The 24,035-nt window shown below is 40.9% G+C and overlaps 1 protein-coding gene across 2 annotated transcripts in view; it reads left to right on the plus strand.

Annotated features, from left to right (window-relative positions):
- The first annotated feature begins 10,377 nt into the window (after window positions 1-10,377).
- FNDC3B (fibronectin type III domain containing 3B) overlaps window positions 10,378-24,035 on the plus strand; it is a 320,442-nt gene continuing 306,784 nt past the window's right edge. Inside the window, exon 1 of one of the 2 annotated variants that reach the window (XM_019735100.2) lies at window positions 10,378-10,574. The gene's annotated coding sequence lies outside the window, so the exon portion shown is untranslated. Of the gene's footprint in view, window positions 10,575-11,305; window positions 11,443-24,035 lie in introns of those variants that run through there. The other variant, XM_019735095.2, reaches the window with a different exon arrangement.

The following is a 24,035-nucleotide window of genomic DNA, read 5'->3' on the forward strand; positions in this document are numbered from 1 at the left end:
CTATATCCCTTTGCCTGGGCCACAGTAATTGGTCTGGGGATCGACACATAATCTAATCAAAGCCAATGTGGTGCTGGGATACAGTTACTAGGGATGAATATCCAAAAACTACAAGGAACTCATACAACTCAATAACAAACAAATACACAAACAATCCCCCAAACAATCTGATTTAAAAATGGGCAGAGAAACTGAATAGATGTTTTTCCAAAGAATACATACAGTTGGGCAACAGGTGTATGAATAGGTGCTCAGTATCACTAATCATAGGGAAATGCAAATCAAAACCATAATAAGATATTACTTCACACCTATTAGAATGACTATTAGCAAAAAGACAAGTGAGAATGCAGAGAAAACGGGACCCTTGTGCACTGTTGGTGGGAATGTAAATTGGTACAGCCACTGTGGAAAACAGTATGCAGCTTACTCAAAACATTAAAAATAAAACTGCTATATCCAGCAATCCCACTTTGGGGTATATGTCTAAAGGAAACAAAATCAGGATCTCAAAGAGATATTTGCACTCCCATGTTCACTGTAGCACTATTCACAATAGCCAAGATACGGAAACAATCTAAGTGGCTGTTTACAGATGAATAGATAAAGAAGACGTGTCATACACACACACATGCACGTACACACAGGAATGTTATTCAACCATGAGAAAGAAGGAAATTCTGCCATTTGCAACAACATGGATGGATCTTAAGGGCATTATGGTAAGTGAAATAAGTCAGACAGAGAAAGACAAATACTGAATGATATCACTTATATGTGGAATCTGAAAAAGCCAAACTCATGGAAACAGAGAGTATTATTTAAAGACCATGAGATACTGGGAGCCAAGGACCCTCTATTTGGTGCTCAATATAACAGAGTTTGTCCAGAGAGAGGGAGCAGTGAATCTGTCCAAGGGTGGTACTGGCCTTATTAGGTAGCCAGGGTGGCCTTTCTATGGTTCTACCAACTTCAGGAGTCTCAGCACAGGCAGAGGTGCCACATTAGCTGCTCTGGCTGGGTTAACAAGTTACTGAAGCAAGCTGGAAAAACTTGCTCATAAACTCAGGAAACTCCTAGAAAGAACTGGGAAGAGAACAAGAGGAGTGAGCAGTCCTACAATAACGGTGACTGCCAGAGTCAGAGAAAGGGTGCTTATTCATGGTAATGTAATCAGAATTTAACCCCCTGGCTAGTGAGGTCTGAGACACACAGATTATATGTGAAATACCAAAGAGTATGCTTCCAAGAACTAAAAGAAATATTGTGGTAACTACACAAAAGACGAGGAATAATTTCAAGTATATCAGACTCTTTACAAACAGAATGGACCCAGTTACCTCTGTAGTAATTTTACTTGGTTTTTAATTTATTGCTTTCTGGTCAAATCTCAGAATCTTTTCTTGACTAAAATGGTTCGTATCTGAGGTATATAGCGTGAGCTAAAGACATTGCTTTATTTCACTGTGAGAGACACATATATCATCTATATATCTGTATTTGTATCTATACCTATAATATATGTATCCAGAAAATAAAAATTGAATTTGTTTTAGGAAGGCAATATTTAGCATACAGGTTGTGAAGAGACCCAGGTAGAATACAGAGGTCTTGACCTCTTAGGAAGATAAAATTTCCATAGGAGTAAATAAGGTATGAGAGTGGGCAAGAGTGGTAACAGTGATTGCAAAGAAAGTCAGACCCAACCTGCTCCCCGATGGTCACATGGTTCAGGATAAGTCAGTGTGGTACACAGATTTATAGCTTTTTAAATAACTGTGTCTCACATTTGCCTCCAATTGGAGAAAAATTACTAGTGGTAGTCCTTGGTCTTGTCTTGTTTCATGTTTTTATTTATTTGTTTGTTTGTTTGTTTATTGGGGAACAGTGTATACTTCCCGGCCTTTTTTCCAAGTCAAGTTGTTGTCCTTTCAATCTTAGTTGTGGAGGGTGCCGTTCAGCTTCAAGTAGTTGTCCTTTCAGTCTTAGTTGTGGAGGGCGCAGCTCATCTCCAGGTCCAGTTGCCGTTGCTAGTTGCAGGGGGCACAGCCCACCATCCTTTGCGGGAGTCGAACCGGCAACCTTGTGGTTGAGAGCCTGTGCTCCAACCAACTGAGCCATCGGGGAGGCAGCTCAGCTCAAGGTGCCGTGTTCAGTTTTAGTTGCAGGGGGCAGAGCCCACCATCCCTTGCAGGACTCGAGGAATTGAACCAGCAACCTTGTGGTTGAGAGCCCACTGGGCCATGTGGGAATCGAACCGTCAGCCTTCGGAGTTAGGCGCATGGAGCTCTAACCGCCTGAGCCACGGGCCGGCCCATTGTTTCATGTTTTTATCAGTTCCTTGGATGGCTATCTACAAAGTATCCTAATGTATGCCCGGTGTAACAACGTTTTGTGGAAGAAGCATGAGTTAATAGGATGAGGAAGCTGCTAAAAAATTAATACAATATTAAACTGTAGTGACACAAGTGTTTTGTCCAAATTAAAGCAGGAAAGGGTACCACTCTGTGGTTGTGTTCTGATCATGCTTATAATATTATGAGCAGAATCTGGATACCAAACTTTCATAAATGTTGAACAAGTAGGCCCCCAGAAGTGGTGGAAGAAAAGGATGGAGAGAGATCTGGCAGCTTGTGAGGAGATGTAGAGTTCAACATGTCAGAGACTTTCTCTAGGAAAAGAAAATGTTTAGGGAGCCTATGACAGGTAAGGTTAATTCATTGAAGGGAAGTCAAGGGGAAGATGACTGTTGTTATTTTGTCTGCCTCCAGAGGGCAGAAACAGGACCAGTGGGGGAAAGATCAAGGAGGTGGGTATCAGAAGACTCAGTTTAGATCTAGAGTTGTTGATAAAAGACTGTCTTGGTGAGAAGCATTTTTGCCTTTTCTTGGTGGTGTCCAGGATGTGGCTGGGTGCTTAATTGTCATGCACACAGGAGTAAAGATTCTGCTTTGGGAGGGAGAGCGGGCTGAAAACCTTTAGCTCCCTATCAACCCTGTGATTTTATGAGCCCTGACAGTCATTCACCTTCTACCTGAATAGTTCTAATAACTGCGGGACAGATATTCTTGTTTGAAATGACTTAATTATACACACACACACACACACACACACACACACACACACACATTGGGCTACAATTTGCCCTTGTCTTGTTCTGAACAATAGAAAAGAAGGTGAAACTACTCATACAGCTTTGGTTAAAATTGTTCTGGAGAAATGTGTTTAACTGAAGTTACAATATTGCTCTTAGATTGTATTATTGACTGAGCTGAGCTGGCTGTCCTTTACTCTAATTAATACTCCAGTAGATTCTGAACACTCTTCAAAACAGGATTAATTGGCTTTTTGTCAATGTTCATATTGAAACTGATATCAGATCTGGCTTAGGACATTGGAACAAAAAGTAGATGCAAAGAGTTAATGCCCTCTAAGGTCAAGATTGGGTTTCAAGATTAGAGGCAAGACTGAGCCTGCTGTGAGAATCTAGCAACTCCAGCTAATGGCAGAGGAAGGATATTGAGACTGAGAACCTGAGTGGTCTCCTAGATACATATTACTCACCATAGAGATCTTTGAGAAAGAGGTTCCAATGTAAAAATTTTAGGCATATGGAAGTGTTCAGAGGTTTAATGTTTTGAGACCTTTATAATGCTAGTTTCAAAACTCGTTTTTCTATGTGTTGAAGTTGTCTTTCTTTTGTTATAATGTAAGTTATTTGAGATCAGGTAGTATGACTGATACTGTTTTTTATACAACTCAGCCTACATTGCATGGGCGATGGGTTTATAAGTCAGTATATTTTGTTATAGGTCTTAACTTCCAGGCATATTCATTTGGATATTAATGTTTGTATTTGAGCAAATCCTATGGTGCTTTTGGAATAAAGTTTATGTTATGACTATGGTTCCGTAATTTGGGACTTAGGATGGTGGGTGGCTTTGGTTGTCAACACCAGATAGTAATACCCATTGCCTCAAGTGGAGGCCCCTCTTCCCATTTCCAAAATCATCACTGTTGTCTAAGTCTCTCCTAAGTAGGTCCAGAGCATGCCTCTGATGCGAGCTGAGCCTTGTTCTACATCCAGCTGCCAGAATAATTAACCTTGAAACCTATTTCAATCACTTCATGCCTCTGGGTTTTCTCATTGTATTAAATTTAAATCCCTCAATGTGTAATTGAGAACCCTCTCAAAAGTCTCATTTTTTTCTTGAAGTTTCCCATTTTCTGTTCTATTAATACCCTCCAGGAAAAACATCTTCATTAATTCATTCATTCACTCAAGAAGGAACCAATATTTATTTGAGAATCAAATGTTGGAGGTTTTTAATCCTCGCAACAACCTTAGCAGTGTCAACCGATGGTTGGTGCCACTTTAGTGTCAACTTCAGTGTCGGGAATCCCCAATTTTGGGTGAGGTGAAGAAGGAAGCTTTATTCAGTGCAAACAGCTCAACTGTGATACAGCACTGTTATGAGAACAACTCAATCCTTTTACAGCTCAATTAAGAGATGGTTCAGCTGTGGGATGGGGTGGCCCTGGAGCAAGGCCACCTGGGGTGGGGCCCCTCTCTTGCCAGACCACCCTGTTCAGGTGAGACATCGTCTGTGTTTCAGCTCCAGCCAGGGAAAAAGTCCTTGGCAAAAAGGGAAAGTGCACTCGCTGAGCTAGAGGGGAGTTGACTTATTATAGACAGAAGTGCCGCTGGTCCCTGATTGGTCTGTCCTCAGTGCAAATGTGGACTCCAAATCTGCAATGTTTGATTGGTCCAAAAAGTTCTGTCCTGATTGGTCAGAGTGGAGCTGCTCTGACCAATTGAATTGATAAGTGAAGATATTGATGAGGTGTAGCTGTGCAACTCCGATTGAATGGGGGAAAGGCTTCAGTCCTATTGGTTGAAATAAAATTCCAGGAACTCCTTTATAAGGGTTGACTCAGGTGTCAAGAACACAGTGCAGGCAGGCAGTTCAACGCAGGCTGCTCCCTGAAGTTTTGCTTGTGAGAAAGGCTGGTTAGCCACCAGGAGGCCTTCTTAATAAGTTTGGTAGGTATCGTCTTTCTCAGATTCCGGTAGAAAGGCAATATGGTCAGTTAATAAATAAGAACACCCAGGGACAGAGAACTTCAATAACTTGCCCCAAATCACTGGCGTTTGTCTGATTACAATTTGCATATTGTTTCTACTGCACATACTTCCTTTCTTTTTGCAAACATTTGTTGGGTTTCTATTCTGTGCCAAAACTGGTGTTGGGTGTTAAGATAAGAAAAATGACACACTGAGATAATATATATGAACATACAAAAAATTTAATTTTAAGGCATTTTGTACACATTGATTATTCTTAATCAGAACAAATTCAGTCCAGGGAAAGAAATAGGCAGAAATAATTTTTTCTTCTGAGTTTCTCTTGCCTACTTTTACTTTCTTTGCCAAACCTATCCTTCAACACTTGAATTAAACCTTCTACCCTTTGAAGTTTGACCATTTAACTAGTCATTCAGATTCTTCCACATACTTTAGAATTATTAGGTTGGTGCAAAAGTAATTGTGGTTTTTGCAATTATTTTTAACCTTTTAAACCGCAGTTACTTTGGTACCAACCTAATACAGCAGTACCTCGGTTTTCTAACATCTCCGTTGACAACCATTTCAGTTTACGAACACCGTAAACCCAGAAGTAAATGCTTTGGTTTTCGAACACGCCTCGGAAGTCAAACATGTCGCGTGGCTTTTGCTGAGTGCAAGATCCTGAGGCCTAGCTGTTGGCTATTGAGTCCTGAGCACCTGCGCAACACGGAGGTGACATTTGGGCTTATTTGGTGACTGTGTGCAATCAATCTGTGCTCATTTCATCTCGGGAGCACTCTTGCAAACAATTTGTTTTTGTATCTGTGTGGAACCCAGTGCATAAATCTGTGTTCATCTAATCTAGGTAGCCCTCTTGCAACCAATTTGTTTTTGTGATTGTGTGCAATCTGTGTTCATGTCATCTCAGGAGCCCTCTGCCAATCACCCCTTGCTGTGAAAAATGGATAAAAGCTGCAAAGCCAAGAGAATCATTAACAGAACAACAATAGAGGTGAAAAAGGAAATTCTTTCCAAATATGAAAGTGGTGTCCGTGTATGTGATCTGGCAACACAGTTTGGTATTGCCAAATCTACAATTTGTAAGATCTTAAAAAATAAAGAAGCCATTAAAGGAGCCAATGTTGCAAGAGGTGTTAAAACGTTTACAAGACAAAGAACACAGACAATTGAAGAAGTGGAAAAATTGCTTTTCATATGGATACATGAAAAACAGTTGGCTGGTGACAGCATTTCTGAGAGCATAATTTGTGAAAAAGCTTTACATTTGCATGCTGACCTCATCAAAAACACCCCTGGAACAAGTGCTAAACGTGATATTTTCAAGGCAAGTAGAGGGTGCTTTGAAAAGTTTAAGAGGAGGGCCTGGCCCGGTGGCTTAGGTGGTTAGAGCTCCATGCTCCTAACTCCGAAGGCTGCCGGTTCAATTCCCACATGGGCCAGTGGGCTCTCAACCACAAGGTTGCCAGTTCAATTCCTTGACTCCCGCAAGGGATGGTGGGCTCTGCCCCCTGCAACTAGCAACGGCAACTGGACCTGGAGCTGAGCTGCTCCCTCCACAACTAAGACTGAAAGGACAACTACTTGACTTGGAAGAAAGTCCTGGAAGTACACACTGTTCCCCAATAAAGTCCTGTTCCCCTTCCCCAATTAAAAAAAAAAAAAAGAAAGTTTAAGAGGAGAAGTGGCATACACTATGTGGTGAGACATGGTGATGTTGCCAGTGCCAACAAAGAAGACGCAGATCAATTTGTTTTGGAATTTAAAGATTATATAGAGGCAGAGGGTTTCCTTCCCCAACAAGTTTTCAACTGTGATGAGATAGGTCTCTTTTGGAAGAAAATGCCAAAGAGGACCTACATAACAAAGGAGGAGAAATCATCGCCAGGACATAAGCCCACGAAAGACAGGCTAACCGTTTTCTTTTGTGGGAATGCAAGTGGGGATTTTAAGTTGAAGCCTTTGCTAGTCTGCCATTCTGAGAACCCCAGGGTATTTAAGAAAAACAATGTCATAAAAAACAAATTGGGGTGGGAGATGAGGGTAAGGGGGATCGAATATGTGGTGATGGAAGGAGAACTGACTCTGGGTGATGAACACACAATGGGATTTATAGATGATGTAATACAGAATTGTACACCTGAAATCTATGTAATTTTACTAACAATTGTCACCCCAATAAATTTAATAAAAAAAAAAAAAAAAAAAAAAGCAAATTGCATGTGATATGGAGGGCAAACAGCAAAGCTTGGGTAACCAGGCAATTTTTTATTGAGTGGGTTCATGAAGTGTTTGGGACAAGTGTAAAAAATACCTCCAAGACAAAAATCTTCCAATGAAGTGCCTGCTTGTTATAGAGAATGCTCCAGCTCACCCCCAAGCTTGGAAGAGCTCACCCCTTGAGTTGATGGAAGAGTTCGGTTTTATTAATGTAAAGTTTTTGACCCCCAACATGACTCCTCTCATCCAGCCCATGAACCAGCAGGTCATATCTAATTTTAAGAAGCTTTACACCAAAGCACTGTTCCAAAGGTACTTGGAAGTGACCTCAGACAGAGAGCTAGCTAACCCTCAGAGAGTTCTGGAAGAATCATTTCAATATCCACTTTGCTTAGCTCTCATAGACAAAGCATGGAGGGATGTGTCTCACAGAACAATCAAGTCAGCATGGAAGAAATTGTGGCCAGAAGCTGTCCCTGAACGTGTATTTGAGGACGTTGCAGAGGATGCTCCTATTGTTGAGGATGTTGTGTCTCTGGGCAAGTCCATGGACTTGGAAGTGAGTAGTGATGATGTGGAGGAGTTAGCGGAGGACCACAAGACTGAACTCACCACAGAAGAGAACTTCAAAACATTCTGACAGAGCAGCAACAGGTAGCAACTGAGGAACTGTCTTTGGAGGAGGAGGGAAGAGAAAGTGTTTTTACTGTACTCATCAAAGAAATGTGTGCAAAATGGGTTCAAGTGCAAATTTTTGTTGAAAAATATCACGCTGATAAAGCTGCTGTAAGTCATGCCACTAACACTTTCAATGATAATGCTGTGTTTCACTTTAGGCAAATTTTAAAACGTCGGAAAAAGCAAATGTCAATTGAAAATTTTTTAGTGAAGAAAAGATCCAATGAGTCTAAACCAGGTGTCAGTGGTGTAAAAAAAATCAAAGGAAGGAATGGCAAGAGAGGAGTCACTTACAGTGATTCTGGAAGAGGGCTACAGAACACCTGAACAACAGTACCTATTGTGATTATGGAAAAGGACCACAGAACACCTGAGCAATAGTCACCTATAGTGATTACTGAAGGGGATCCCCCTATCCAAACAATGACTATCATCATTGCAGGTAAAAATAATTACATTTTCATTTTTCTCATCTACAGTACTGTTTTTTACATTGTATTTATTTATTATTGCTTTTACAGTACAGTATATTGTGTTTGTTGCTTTCATTGTGTATCATTTTATGGCTCTATGGTATCATTAAATAGTAAAATTCATGCTAAATTGCTGTTTTAGGGGTTGATTTTAAAGGTCTGGAATGGATTAATCCATTTTGTATTACTTTCTATGGGAAACCATGCCTCGAATGTTTCAGAACTCAAATGGTCTTCCAGAATAGATTGTGTTCGAAAACCGAGGTACCACTGGTATCATGTTTTCCCGAAAATAAGACCTAGCCAGACAATCAGCTCTAATGCGTCTTTTGGAGCAAAAATTAATATGAGACCCAGTCTTATTTTAATATAAGACCCGGTATTATATTATATTATATTATATTATATTATATTATATTATATTATATTATATTATATTATACCCGGTCTTATGTTAACTTTCAGGAAAACACGGTAATTTATTCAACAAACATTTATAAAGGGGGTATTATATTCAAACCATAATAATAGGTAGGTGCTGGGGATACAAAAATGAAACACTTAAATGAAAGAGATAAACAATACCTTCAGAGCAATGTGAGAAGAACTAAAAATAATTATGAGATTGTGGGGAAAAGAGCTATGAAACTGTGGGGAGGGAGGGAATGATTTTAGCTGGAGCTCAAAGATGAGTACATGATCTTAAGTTAGGGTAGAGAAGCAAGTGTGCTTCCCTCCAGGCAGAGGGAAAGCATGTACAAAGGGACAGAAATGTGCTTTGAAGTCATGGAAGGGCATGGCTCAGGGGAAGCGACAGAAGCTGAGGCTGGAGCTGGGGAACCACTGCTTTTTGTTTTTAGTTTTTCCTTCTCATGCAGAACTGCGACCCAGGCTGGAACCATGTTTTAGAAAAATGTCTTCAAGAGCCCCTTTGGGTACATTTGGGGAAAGAAGCCAGTTAGGAGGGAGGGCCCCATTTACCTGGATTCATCAGTATCCCCCACATCTCCAAAAAAGAATTGCAAATTCCGCAAGGAAAAGAGCTATTTCTCAGCATTCTTTTATGTTCTTGGGGCTTTAATGCGGTACCGTGTACAATAACTTTATCTGATAAATGGTTCTTATTTCTTTAGGTCAGTGAAAGTAATTTGTTGCCTCTGGTCACTACCGAGTACAGCTTTGCAGCCTAATAGTTGAGGCTGACTGTAATTATTCAGAATACCTGGGAAGGTAAGGAGGAAAGGGGCCTTCCTGGGATGTCTTTTATTCTCTTGTCTCCTGGAAAATTTGAGGGGTGGGACGGGATGCAGTTGGTTAACCATTTTGATACTGTGTAACAGGATACATTAATCAATGTAAACTCAACAATTATCTGATGAGTCCTATTGTGGCCTATGCATTGTGCTGTTTGACAGATACAGAAATACGGATAAGAGTAAGGAATAGTATGCCCTTGTGAGTGCACACTGGCTACTGAAAGGGAGAAATAGACATTTTAACTTTTATATAATAAAATCTGTTCACGCTATGTTAGCCGTGTGAACAAAGTGCTGTGGGAAATAGAGAAATGAGTGACAAAAATAGCTCACAAGGTTGTTGGGGGGATTTAAAAATAGTTAATATACGTGCAAATAAAGTCAGAGGCTTAGCTCTAATTATTACTCAGCAAACACTGCATGTACATTGGTACTTGGCGATCTTTTGCAGAACGTGCAGCCCTCATCTTTCAGGAGTTGCTAGTTCCCCTGAACCTCAGATTTCTTTAGTCTGGGTGAACCTAAAAGAGTTTCTGGTTAGTTATGCAGACCTATGGGGCAAAGGAGGCTCCCACAGCTCCAGCGAAGCTGAGGGTTGTGATGGCATTTATACTCGGTAGTTTACGGTAGTGGGCGGCGCCCAAATCCCATGTGGTCTGACATCATTGACATGGCGGAATCCTCCATCAAACCCTCCTGGTAGCTATTTGAGCGGCGGCGGCGGCGGGAGGAGGAGGAGGAGAGCGGCGGCGGAGGGAGCAGCGAAGGGGGCAGCAGGGATCCTCGGGATTGCGGGCTGGGAAGGCGTGGGCGACCCGGAGTGTGGCGCGCCCGGAGCCCTGCTTTTCATCCCGAGGGAAGGTAAGGCGTGCAGGAGCGGGAGACTGGAGGGGACCTGGACCGCGCGCCACTGCCGCTGGGTCCCGGCGCGCTGGAAAGCCCCGGCCGGACGCCGAGTCCGCCAAAGTGCATTCCTGTCCTGGAGCAGTCCCGGCGCGCCGGGCTTCCCAGGGAAAACTTGGCGCAAGAAGGTGGGGCACCCCGCGATCACCTGGGTACCCCGGGAACCCGGCCTCGGGAGGGGGTCGGCCTCCGCTTTGGGGCCGCGTATGGCGGGGCTCCGGTCCCCGCTTGCCAGGGTTTGGAGGAGGGAAAGAAACGGGTAGATTCTTCTTGATGAAAAAAAAAAATCTGGGCAGTGGCTCCCGGGCTCTCCCTCCCCCCAGCCCTCCCAGCAAATTTTGTCCGAGGAATCCGCTCCCCCTCCCGGAATCTCCGCGGCAGGAACGCTGCCCGGGAGGGGGAGGGCGGGTGGAGAGGCCGAGGAATCTTCGACGTGTCACTTTCTGAGGCTGTAGATTTCCATATGGTCTAGGAGGGAGGAGGGCGGGCGTGCGAACTGGGCTGGAAGTTGGGGCCACCTCTCCGCGCCCGGCGGGGGCGGGCCGGGACCTGGGACCCGCAGATGCTCGCAGGGAGGGTCGCGAGACCGCGCCGGTTCCCCGCCCCCGGCCGGGCCTCCGGGACACTCCCCGCCTAGCCGCTGGCCACCTCCGGGCGCGCCACGTCCTCCCTCCCCGTCCTGCCCCCCGGGTTCCCCCCGGGCTGGGGGCGGTAACCGGCGGCCGCGGCGGGACTCGGCGAGCCAGGCGGCTGGAAGCTTGGGCGGGGGAAGCGGGGTGCGGCGGGAAGGAGCGAGCGACCCGGTGTGTGGGCCAGCGTTGCTCCGGTCAGTCGGTCATCGGAGGGGCGCCCCGGCCGGGGGTGGGGCGGCGGCAGGAATCGTGCCCCGAGGCAGCAGGGAGGGGCCGCGCGGACCGTCTGGTGCCCGCGGCGGGGTGGGGGCCGTTCGGCGTGGGGAGGGCCTGTCACTCTGGGCGGAAAGTAGGGCCTCGGGCTGTGCCAGCGAACTTTCCCAAAGGTCCGGTCCCGGCCCCCCGTGGGAGCCTGAATATCCGAGCTCGGTGTCCCCGGAGACGGGGTTGGGTTGTCCCGAGGCGCCGTTGGCGGGGAGGCTTCCAGGAGTGCGCGGATGGAATTGGAGCTTTTCGAATCTCAGCTCCCTGCCATCCCTGACTTAGGGAAGCGATGATATTTTATCCAAGACAGTGCCGTTTGCGGACTTCCTTAAAAGTTACTTTTTATTTTCTTTTCTCTTTAGCCCAGCATTTTCTTGAAACAAAATTTGGAATTTTGCCAGGATGGGCCGACGCTCGGGCCCCAAATCCACACGTTTATCTCTCCATCCCTGTTGGTTGCTAGTCTCCCTCCCCCTCTTCCACCCAAGCTTAATCGTTTTTTGGAACCGGCGACGTCTTTTGTTGGGTGGGCACCCCCTGATTGCTTGTCTGTTTATTTTTTAATGTGCAGTTAATTTGCTTTGAATTTCCTCCAGTTTCCAGGCCGTGCTAGGGAAAGAAAAGGGAGAGGGAATAAGCTACTTTTTTTCTTTCTTTTTTTTTTCAATTTGGAGAGAGGTGGGGCATTGGGAACGGGGAGGCATGGTGGTTATGGGCAAAGAGAGGGAGCAGACAGACCCGGAAGAAAAGGAATCTGCTCTGGAATAACACTTTTTTTGAGGCTTCAGGCCTTGGGCTAAAGAACACTGTGTGTTCTGATCTCTACTGCGTGAATGGCTCTTCCACACACAACTTAAAGCTGTGACTGGGGGGGCCTAGTCAGAGTTGGGGGAAGAGACCCTGGTTTTTTGTGCCTTGTGCGGGGACCCTTGGTTCCTCCTCATTGTAGGTGGACTCTGTGGACCCAGCGTTCAGTAAATTTCCTGGCTCTCTGGGAACAGATGTTAGCGAGGGTAAAATCTTTGGGAATGTTTCTGGTCCTCCCAGGGGACTTCACCCAGGAGGGTATAATTCTCACTTTGTTTAGACTCTAAAGGGTCACCCACAAGCTGGCTAAGAATGAGGCATAGCTGGTTTAAAAAAAGTCATTAAAAATCGTACATAAACTTCCATGTACTTTTAAAGTGCTTTGGTTTAAGTGCTTCTAAGAAAAAAATTCATCTGTAAAGATAGTGTTCATTTAAACGAGATGAGATGTTAAAACTGTAAGATATCATCATGGAATAGGGGGTTGTAGCTTCTAATTACAGTATATACGATTTCAGAAAGATATTCCGGTAACCTTTTAAGACAGACTTTATAAATAGCTCACATCAGACCATAGCTATATTGCAAAGCCAGTCTTCTGGGGTTTCCGGAAGAATGCTTGGGATCTGATCTGTTAGGAAGCTCTAGGAATCTAGGTAGTAGTTTACTCAGTAGGAGTTTGGGCCCCTTTTGCTTAACACTTCAATTAACACTGTGGAATTTAATAGCATCCTTAGAAGTTAACAAGAAGAACTTCCCAAAGTTTTCAGTTTTAGGAAAATGAGGCCCAGGGAGGGGAAGTGACTTGTTCAGGGTTACCGTCATAGATGAAAGTCCAATATAGGATTGTATTAATAGTTACTACTCTTTCTCGGATATCAAATGTGTACTAAGCACTTTGTGTTGTGCTTTAAATATATTATCTCATTAAAACTCTAATAATAGTTTCAATTTAGGTGATGTTAAGGGCATTTTACAGACAAGGGGGTTGAGGTTCACAAAACTTAAGTAACTTGCATGAGATTATATAGCTATCTACAGCCAAATAGAATTTTCTTTGATGATGGAAATGGTTTTATCTCTGTGCTGTCCAGTATGGCAGCCACCATATTGTACACGTAGCTCTTGTAGGTTTAAAATGTGACGAGTGGGACTGAGGAACTACATCTTAAATTTTATTTACTTTTAATTATTTTAAACTGCTATTTGTGGCCATATTAGAGATCACAATTTAGAAATTTCTGACTCCAAATCTATTTGGTTTGTATTGGTTTTTAGATCTCCTAGTTTAGTTTTCTTTCTTCCACACCACCAGGAGATGATTAGATTCAGCTCTTAAATGGAATTGAAATGCTGCATTAGCTATAGTTGAATTTTTCTTTCACACTTTGAGTGGTTAAAATAAGCATATTATTATTTTTTTAAATGTTTGCACGTCATAGTAAAAACGGATGGACAAAACTTTAAATGACATTTTCTTGTTTGGTTGAAATAATTATATATAGAAATTGCTGTAAAGGCAGTTAGGTTGTTGGTTATTTTAGTGTACTAAAGGAGTATAAGTAGGCAATGTGAAAAATCACTAATGGGGAGTTGGAAAAAATGACCCCCTCATACTCATGTTTACTTGTTCATTGGATGATTCTTTTCAAGTGACTTGATAAGTGTCAGGTAAATAATATAGCCAAACCATCATTCAGTTTTCCTTATGTTGCTGCACAATTAATCTGAAGAATTACAACCATTGCTTTACTATCAAGGAATAAAATTCAAATGATAAAAACAAGCAACAACAACAGATAGTTTTCTGACTAGTGAGTTTAATTTTAATATGTTGCATTTTAGAATTCATTTGGTAGAAGGAATTTCAACAACTTTTCTGATTTTGTAAGAAATAGTGAAAATTCTATTATTAGAATTTAGTCATGTTAAAGTAAGCATTCATTTATCTAGATACCATCCATAAATATCCAACAACCCAATACTTTTTCTCTTTTTTTTCCTGCCTACTACTTTGGGAAAAGACAAATGATTTTGTAATCTCTTTTTATTAGGATTTTTAAAGCTGTAACTTTCAGGTTCAGTATAAATATATCTGAATCTGCTGTACCTTCCGTACCGTTAGTTATTGTGTTGCCCAGGGATAATCACGTTCGTAATTGCAACCCTTAGCGTTATGTGAATTGTGTGGCCTCCAGCTCTTTGAAATTTGTAAATTTAACTGTAGGTAAGGAATGTGTCAGTGAGAGACTGTTCCGATAGCTGAAACAGCCTGTTCATACCCATTCTTGACCACAGTTATTGGGAGCATAGTTATTTTCAAGGAGCGAGGATGAGAACCATGTTATAAATAGGAATATAGTGTTCTCGTGAGTGACAGATACAAGAAACATGATTTAACTCATGATGTAGGACATCCAGGTGCTTGATAGAAATGACAGAGTGAAATTTAAAAGATAAAGATGTTGAAACGATGGACAATGATTGGAAATCTTATACCGCTGGGCCATTTCTACGCATCACTTTGAAATCAGAGTATCTAGTCTATCAAGGACTTACTTTGCTTGTTAGCTGTGTGTCCTTGATAAACTTCTAAAACACTCTTAGTCTAGGTTTCCTCCTTACTATTAACGTAAGGAGAAAATATCTCACGCATACAATTTTTTAAATGGTTGTCACAAGGGATCAATGAGTGAATTGAAAAGTGTTTGGCAAAGCCTTATACAAACTCCATATTTCAATATATTTCAAAGTTTAAAACTGAGCTGTACCTATGGTATTACTTTGAGTGTTTTCAAAGACCTCCAGATTGTGTTTGGACAGTTTGAAAAGTGATTTATTTTTTTCCTTTCTGATGCATAAATAAAGTTTCAAGTTTTAGATTGCTGTGTTTCATTTTCTCCCCACTCCTAATGGAATAGTTGATTTGTGACCACTCAAAAGTTCTACTGTACATAATAAGTCCCAGCTTCACATTTTTGGGAAGTTTTTCCTTAGATTTGACCGGTAACTGGCTAGCGTTGCTTAAGTGGACAAGATGGTCTGCTTGATTCAGGGTCATTTTTGAGCCAGAGGGCAAAAAGTACAGCCTCTTAGAGGAAATGCCAATATTGAACGACTAAAACTTTGGCTGTAGTCCTTGTATATAACCTTAGTAAGCCTATTATTTGAGCTTTCAATAATTATAGTTGAGAATGGGGGAAAGAATCATTTTCAGTCTAGGGAATCTGCAGCCTACCTGTTTCCACTTTAGAAATCACAGTTGCCTTTCTTCACGTTAATGAAGTTAGTTCATTAAATGAGTTTTTTGTTGCTAAGACATTATTTTTGAGTAAACCTTAATTCTCATCCTTCAAGCTGCTGGCAATGAATGCATTTACATGGTTGAGGAGAAGCTTTATTTTTTTAGTTTACTCTGAATGCCTTTGAATATAGGAAACTATTCATAAGCATGTGTATATGTATGCCTTAAACTGTACAGTGAGGTATGCTATTATGAGTTTTAGAAAGGCAAAGATTGCTTGAATCATTGTGGCTAGACAGAGGCAGGACCCTGTAGCAGCCAAGCACAGGCCTACGTGGAAGGATACCATGGTTGGTGTTGAAGCTCTTTGCAAGATAACAGCCACAATAAGAGTCCAGTCCCTCATCACAAGCTTATTCAAAGGGGAGTTGTTTATGGTGCAGGTTTAGGGTCAACCATCAGCCTTTGGTGACCAAAGGTATGTGGGGGGGGGGGGAGGAGATGGGCTTGGGAGGATTTTAAACCCCCTAAGTATAAATCAAGTAAGGTAGAGGTAGACCATGGTGATCATCCATTACAGGTGGTGTGTTTCGCAGTTCGGAGTTGGATCAATCCTTGAATAACTTTTCTGTCCCTCATTGAGATATGCAAGTGTAGCATTCTGTAACCCTGGGATTGTAATTTCGATACCCTTAAGTGATGCAGTGCCCTTGGCAATACTCAGTATTGGTTTAGGCATTGGCTCCTAATATGTTTTGTGTCGATAACATCACAGCTGCTTGTCAGTTTTTAAATAACAGGAGGGAGAAGATTTTAGTGAGATGCTGTTGAGCCAAAGTTAGCATTATTTGAGATTCTAGTAAGTATCAGTGTTTAAAATGTCCCTTGTATTAAATGATTATATTTGAGTTTAAAATGTAATTCTATTTCATTCACTTGCTTACTGACTCAAAGGGCATTTATTGAGTTCTAGACTAGGTTCTTTGTTAATGGAATGTTTTACTCTGTTCTGACTTTTTTTTGGCAAATGCAAAGCATTTTTCTGTTTACTTACAGGGGTATTTTGCTCATATTTTTGGAATGTTGTGTGGAGAACTTTGTCTGCCACCAATTCCTAGGGCAGCGTGGTGGCAACTTCAGTTCTTTGCTCCTTTCTGAAATTTGAGAAATGTTAAAATTGGAGCATCTACAGGCTATGTTTAAAACAAAGTTTTTATTAGAATTTAAGGCTTCTGATACATCCTTGTTTTGTCTTTGGGAAATAAAGATTTTTATAAAGGCAACCAATCAGAAAAATAAGTTGATATAATACTATTAGTGTTCAATTATAAAAACTCTCGGTTGAAATAATTGTCTACAAAGTTGTTCTTTATACATGAGCAACATTTTTTTAATGCATGAGAAATAATTGAAGATTCTAAAATCCCAGGAAATAACATGACTTAATTTATTCTTAAGGGACTCAGATTCTTCATAGCTAGTGAAAGAAGGGGTCTCTATTAAAAATAACTCCATTGTTCTGGATGTAACTAATTAGGAATTTGTAGTTATCCTGGCAAGTCTAGCATAAAGTTTGGCTTCCTATTCTATATAAAAAGGCTTTACTGTAACAGAAGTTTAAATAGATCATAAGGGGAATATTTACCTAATTAGAACAAGCCACTTTTAAGCACCTTGGAAAAATCAATTTACTTAAACCCATGTAAAACTGCAGTATTGAAGCTAGTTCTACTGCTGGGTTTTTCTCAGGAGCCCTTGGAAGTTAAGTTGTTGGATCGCCATGAAATAAATGTTGATTTACTTACTGAATGTCATCACATGAACTAGGAACAGTTTACCAGCAAAAGTTAGAACTGTGTTTTTGAATGCAAAGTAAATCATAATAAGCAAATATCAACCTCCCCCCATCTCACCCCACCTCCACCAATGAACTCCATCTATGGCTATGAGTTTGTTTTGGAGATTTGCTATTGACATTTTTTTTTATGCTACTTGTTAATTTCTTCTGTCACCTGTAAGCACTTGATGGCAGATTGGTGAGAGCAGGTGTTAAAGATTTAAGAACATCATTATTGCTTTGAGCTGCCTGTGTCTCTTCTCCTGCCTCCAGGTTAGGGCAGAGCTATAGAAAGTCCTGGGAATAGTATTTAGGCAAGCTCATTCATTACCCGTTCTCCACTTTCGCTAAAGGGAAGACCTTCCTGGGCTGGTTAGTTCCAGATGTGAACTGACCAGTAAGGAGTAAGTTTCTTTTAAAATATCTCAAAATATTTGCATCCAGTTAATCAGACATGAGGTTTTCTAGCATGTGTCTTTTTAGGGGTTAGATTGACTAGCTTTTACAGTGCAAGTTGTATGTGTAGGGTACTTGGTGTATTTTTAGGATATAATGCTCTTTTTTATATTACATTTTAAAGTACTTTTCAACACATTCCACAACCTTTATTGTTTAAGTCATTTAAGAGTAAAATACTAAAAGACTTGAGATATTGCCTTTTCTGACTTTTCTATTGTGGTTTTCCTTAGGAAAAATAATTCCGATTTAGAGTAATAGAGGTAAACGTTCTGAATTAGTGAATCAGAAAATACTTAGAAGTATATTGAGTTGGAACCCTAGTGTATTGCTTTTGGAAATGTGAAAGGTACAGCTGCTGTGGAAAACAGTGTTGTGGTTCCTCAGAAAGTTAAACATAGAATTACCTAGCAGTTCACTTCCTAGGTATATATTCCAAATAATTGAAAGCAGGAACTCAAACAGATCCTTGTACACCAGTGTTTACAGCAACATTATTTACAATATCCAAAATGTGGAAACAACCCAAGTGTCCATTCACAGATGAATGGATAAACAAAATGTGGTATAAACATTTGTGGAATATTATTCAACCTTAAGAAAGAAGGAAATACTGACACATGCTACAACATGGATGAACCTTGAAAATATGCTACGTGAAATAAGCCAGACACAAAAGGACACATATTGTAATATTTCCAATTTGATGTATACCTGGAATAGGTAGACTTCATAGAGACAGAAAGTAGACTAGAGATTACCAGGGGGAAAGGGAGTAGGAGTGACTGTATAATGGGTATTTCTTTTTGGGGAAATGAAAAAGTTCTGGAAATGAATAGTGGTGATTGTCGCATCACATTGTGAATGTACCTAATGTTGCTGAATTGTACGCTTACAAATGGTTAAAATGGTAAATATATTGTTATGTGTATTTACTACAACAAAAAGTGGGGAAAAGATTGAAGGAAATTTATTTCACATGATCTGTTTGCCTCTGTTTGCTTCCCCTTGGTCTTTTCCATGCTGGTGTGTAGATAAGTTTTTTTTCCCTCTCTCCTCCTTCTATTGCAGCGTAAAAGGAGATTCCCCTAGGCCGTTTTTGGAGATCAGAGTTTCTTTATTTTATTCACTGACTTGAATTTAAGAGGAGACTATTTAAAAGAAGTAGATCTCTGGGGGTGGGGGGCATTTTAATATCTAGATAAACCAGGTATTTTATTTATATCCATAGACTGTTTAGGCCCATAAAGGTAAAATAATCTTTCCTGAATTTCGCTGAGTCATCTAAAAACCAGGGAGGGAGTAGGATGTACAATTAAATCTGTCATTTTTTCTAGCCTTTTTAACATCTTATTCAGTTTTGTAATCTTCAGTACTTTAGAAAAAACTTTGATTTCCACTTAGAGAAATGGTCTGTCATCTCAGCTAGTACTCACGTTAGAAATGCATTAGATGCTAACATTCTGCAAATCCTTACACTAAAACCAGTTGGAAGTGGAGAGAGTGAAAGAAAGGAAGCACGTGGTAGTCTGCTTTATTCACCTGAACTTGTCTCTTGTATCTAATAATTGCTTAGAAGTTACTATTCTCAGAGTGCTTTTTTTGTTTTGTTTCGTTTCTCTTTTGGCTTCTGAGCTATTGAGTTTGGGTTGAGGACTTTTGAAAAGATGGCAGGATTTTTGTTAAGTAATTAGATATAAAGCTTAAACATTAAAGTGCATGTTCGGAATACTGAAAATATATAAAACTTCAAAGGGAAAAATTTAAGTTCATATACAAATAACCAGTTATAGGGAATATTACATACTGGGGACTATAAAGGTTTTGCCATCCATAATAGGTTATTAATTCCTGAATCCTGGAAAACAGTTTGAAGTTGCTAGGGCATGGTGCTAGTATGTGTGCCTGCTGTTTCCTTTGCTGTATGTGTCAGTGGCTTTCAGACCATAGCGGCCATTTTTGTCATCTACTTATTCTAGAGGTAGGATCGTTAGCAACTAATATCAAAAGTTACTGAGAGCCAAGATCTCTTTAGATCTAGTAGAGAGATGAAGAATTACATCATGTTCACAGAGCAATCTTCACTTTTAGCCTGTTCAAAAGAAAAGAATGTCACATTCTATTTTGCATATTCTCATGATGTTCTAAAAGCATCATTTTTGGTAATTATCATTTTCTTTAAGTTCTGGCAATTTATCTGTGCTTTTCACAACACTTGTCCTTTTCAGTGTTGTCTGATTGTCTTCTTGTCACTCTTACTTGAGTGTAGGGATGATTACTGGTTTAACTTAGGGTCTTCAATGGTGAGTGTATAGTAAATGTTCATTGGATGGATGGGTAGATGGATGAACTAAGCTGAAGGTGCCATTTAAACTTACTACCTCTCCTGAGGCATTTCTACTGAAGTTGATCTCTGAAGCATGGGCCGTGTTGTAGACATTTTTGTTTCCATAGTTTTTCTGACATATATTTCTTCTCACTGTAGGAATCTAATAAATACTAAACACATTAAAACGAAGGCATGGGTCATCTTCGGTGCAAACCTGGCCTTTCATGTATTGTTATGTTAAAGACAGTTCTGCAGAAAATACATGGGCTTTTTTTCATATCTATATTAGATTGCTAATCGATTTTGAAAATTCGAACAAATATTATAGCTTCTATTTCTATTCCATTAAGAATGTGGCCCTTGCTTTTGTCTACTCTGCTTGTCAGTTGGGAATGATAAATTAAGAAAATTATTTTTTGAAAAAGGTAACTGTAGGGATGGAATCCCAGAGAGCAGTCCAGGCTCTCGACCTCACATGGAAAGGTGCTGGCTTGGGCAATAGATCCCCTCAGCTGTGATCAGATGGCCATCAACTGTAACCAGTTTGCCATTAGCCATTAATATAACTGCCGTGGCTACGCAAGCGGATCACGGCTAGCAAGTGCAGTTAGCAAGCGGGTTGTGGATTGGGTATCGTGTGGATCCTACTTCCTGCATCTCGCCCAGCCACCAGTGAGATGGGTGCAGGAAGACCCCTTGTTTTGGGGTACTGGCAGATGTTTGCTTTTGTGTCTCGACCAGCTACCGTGGAGAATATAGGGGTGGGAACCCCCTACCTGTGGCTCCATTGGGGTTCCTTTTTGGCCTCACCATATCCTGCATTCTTGTGTGGGGAGCAGGAGTTGAGATCCTGCATAACAGCAATTTTTCAGAGATTTGTGGTTGTGCAAAATGATCCTTTTGTAAGGAAATTCTAGAAGAGAGACATTAAGGGACAGAAAAACAAACCAAAAATCCCCAAAATGTGACTTGCTGAGATGTTGGGGGCCCAGCTGAGGGAGCTGATTCTGTAGACTAGTGGCCAGAGTGTTTCGTGCTAAACTAAGCCTTGGAGAAAGGGTCAAAGAGCATGTCCCGGGCACCTGAGGAGACCGGCCTCAGCTATTTGAAGGTGAAGTTAAAGCATACCTGAGTTAAAGAATTTCTTGGGTCATTATAGAGATATATATGTGGGGTGGAGAGTACAGAGGGCTCTTATTGATTATGTCTGGGCGGCAGGATCTGGAAATTTTAATCAAGTGTTTCAGATGAATGAGATGATTAGACAAGTTTGGGAAACCCAGGCTTGGGAAATTGACCCTCTTGATAATCTGTCCTCTTAAGTTTTTTGACCCAATGGCTGGAAAGTGAGGTGGGAGCAGTACTTAGGAGACGAGACGACTTCAGTTAGAAACTAAGGCAGAATTGAAGGGCTCCTCAGAAGGATTTTGTCGTCATAGTCTCTAGGGTAAGATGATAACCAGCGCCTGGCAGTCTTAGTGTATAGAAATGAAGATGCTTGTCATTTGTGCACTAAACTTCCAGACACGCGCTATAAGTTAGATGTAAAATGTAATAATGATGACCAACAATTGTCAAGCACCCATGACTTGCCAGGTGCTTCCATGTGTGAGATATATATATATATATATATATATATATATATATATATATATAATCTCATATTCATTAAACTAACTCTGGAAGATACATATTATTTGTTTTTCTATGTGTGTTTGCCATATCCACAGCAGAAACTGGTACATACCAGGTGCCCTCTGTTTGTGGAGTGAATTAAGATCAGAAAACATGCTCCAAATGGTTAAAAAGATTACCTAGACTGATTGCAGAACTTTTTTCAGCTCTATCACACTGCATCTCAGTAGTTTATATTGATATCTTATTTGTACCTCCAGACTTGGAACAGTGTCTATTTGTGTTCCGAGGTAGCTGAATGCTAAGGCTAAGTATTAGTTTGAGTGCCTTCCATGTGTTCAACCTGTCTATTGCCTAGACTTTACTTTTGAAACAATAATAATATTCTGTACATCTCCCAAGAGGGAGATTTTCTAGATTGTTTTCTGTAATAGCAGCTTAACCTTGGAATTAGAGAACCCGAGAATAAAAGTATACTTCATAGAAAGTAATATGTATATAAGAAACTCATTATAGTGAATGGGAAAAGTCTAGGGCAGTTGGTTAAGAACTGGTAGTAGTGTTTTACTTTATTCAGACATTTGAAAAACTCAGAGTTCTTTTCATTCTGTGGCAATACAGTTTTGTCCATCTTGCATTCCTCTCCTCAATGCCTTTCATTTAAAGTTAATTTATATAAAGATCCCGTACTTATAATTTGCACCTGGAAAAGCAAGTCCCCCTATTCCTAATACTAACCCTTTCTCTCCTTTAAGGTTAATAGTTTGTGGTATTTGGTTTGCACTAAAGGCAGCCCCGGGGATGGCACAGCGCAGAACTGACTAGAACTGCCTCATCTCAGAGCTCAAAGAGCAGCTCCTGTGGTTAATAAAAGGTGACCTCAGGATTCAGAGGAGCCCTGTGCTTTCCCAGACAGCCCAGGCTAAACCTGGGGAGCTGGCAACCCTAAATGCTTCCTTTGTTAGAAATCATGTAGCTCTCTACTCCATCTTTAGAAAGTGAGTTCACTGAAGGTGAGCTAAGGACAAGGCTCTGAAGTGGGACTTGACTTGCTTTCTTTATTTGTGTTTGTGTGGGGCGGTGTGGACGAAGAGACTCAGGAAGATGCAGCCCCGAGGCTGTCTTCCCTAAGTGTTTCTTGCAGCAACTCAGGGCCCAGAAGGAGCCGGTGCCTTCTCTGGGGATTGTGTTTCCACAGAATCGTGAGGGCTGTTAGAACCACATTCTCTTGTTTCTCGCCCAGGAGGGAGGTTATAGATGTGGTAAAGCTTCCCATGAGAGAGCAGCACCCCAGAAAAGGGCTCCTCAGTAGCAGGGCTGACTGTGTTGGGGAGGCCTTTGTCCTGTCACCTCTTTAGGTTTTGGGGGCGTCCCCACCACACAGATCACCAGAGGACGGGACTAACTTTTACATGTACTTGGTTTTTATAATTCTGTTTTATACCGAAAGATGTAAAGAAAACAAGTTTTAAGCGTCAATAAAAAGGACGGAATATGTTTTAACTAATATTTGGGCATTTTATTTGCTTATATTTATTTTATATTGGTTGGACACTCTTCTAGCTAACCCTTCACACACTTTAACCGCTCTCACCTAAAGATAGACATTTACTTATAATTTTGGATGTGTGTACATGTATGTACAGTTATGTTCCAGGAAATTATAAAATCACTACCTTTGAGCCTCTTAAGAGGAAGTTTAATTTTTAAAATGCTGTCTTTTTTTTTTTTTTTTTTTTAGAGAGAGGTATGGGAGGAGGGAGAAGGCTAACATTTTCTTTCAACCTTTAATTAGCAACAGGTATCTTAATTTACCATCACATTTCTTTATTAATGAAGAAACATAGTTATTTCTAGGGTTATTTGATTTTGACATATTGTAATCCTGCTGTGTGGTTACTGTATCATTAACAGGATCTTAATGATACCGCTGACAGCCTGAATAATTTTAAAATGTAACTTTTTAGATTCTGCCACTTGCTGGTTATGTTAATTTCAACATGGAAACAATGTCACTTCCTATCTGTGTTGCAGTCTTCCATGCTCTTAATTTAGTTCAGGGTTCTCAGGAGTTTGTTCAGACCTATCAGGGCATGGCAGCTGCTGAAAAGAACAAATTGAGGATTCAGATAAATTTCTCTCTCAAGTTACCTTAGCTTCATTTCCTTTGGAGTAATTTAGGGCCTCAAGTGTTTGCCATTAGCTTTCTAATTTT

This window comes from Rhinolophus sinicus, linkage group LG01 (genome assembly GCF_036562045.2).
Source record: "Rhinolophus sinicus isolate RSC01 linkage group LG01, ASM3656204v1, whole genome shotgun sequence".
Taxonomy (NCBI): Eukaryota; Metazoa; Chordata; class Mammalia; order Chiroptera; family Rhinolophidae; genus Rhinolophus; species Rhinolophus sinicus.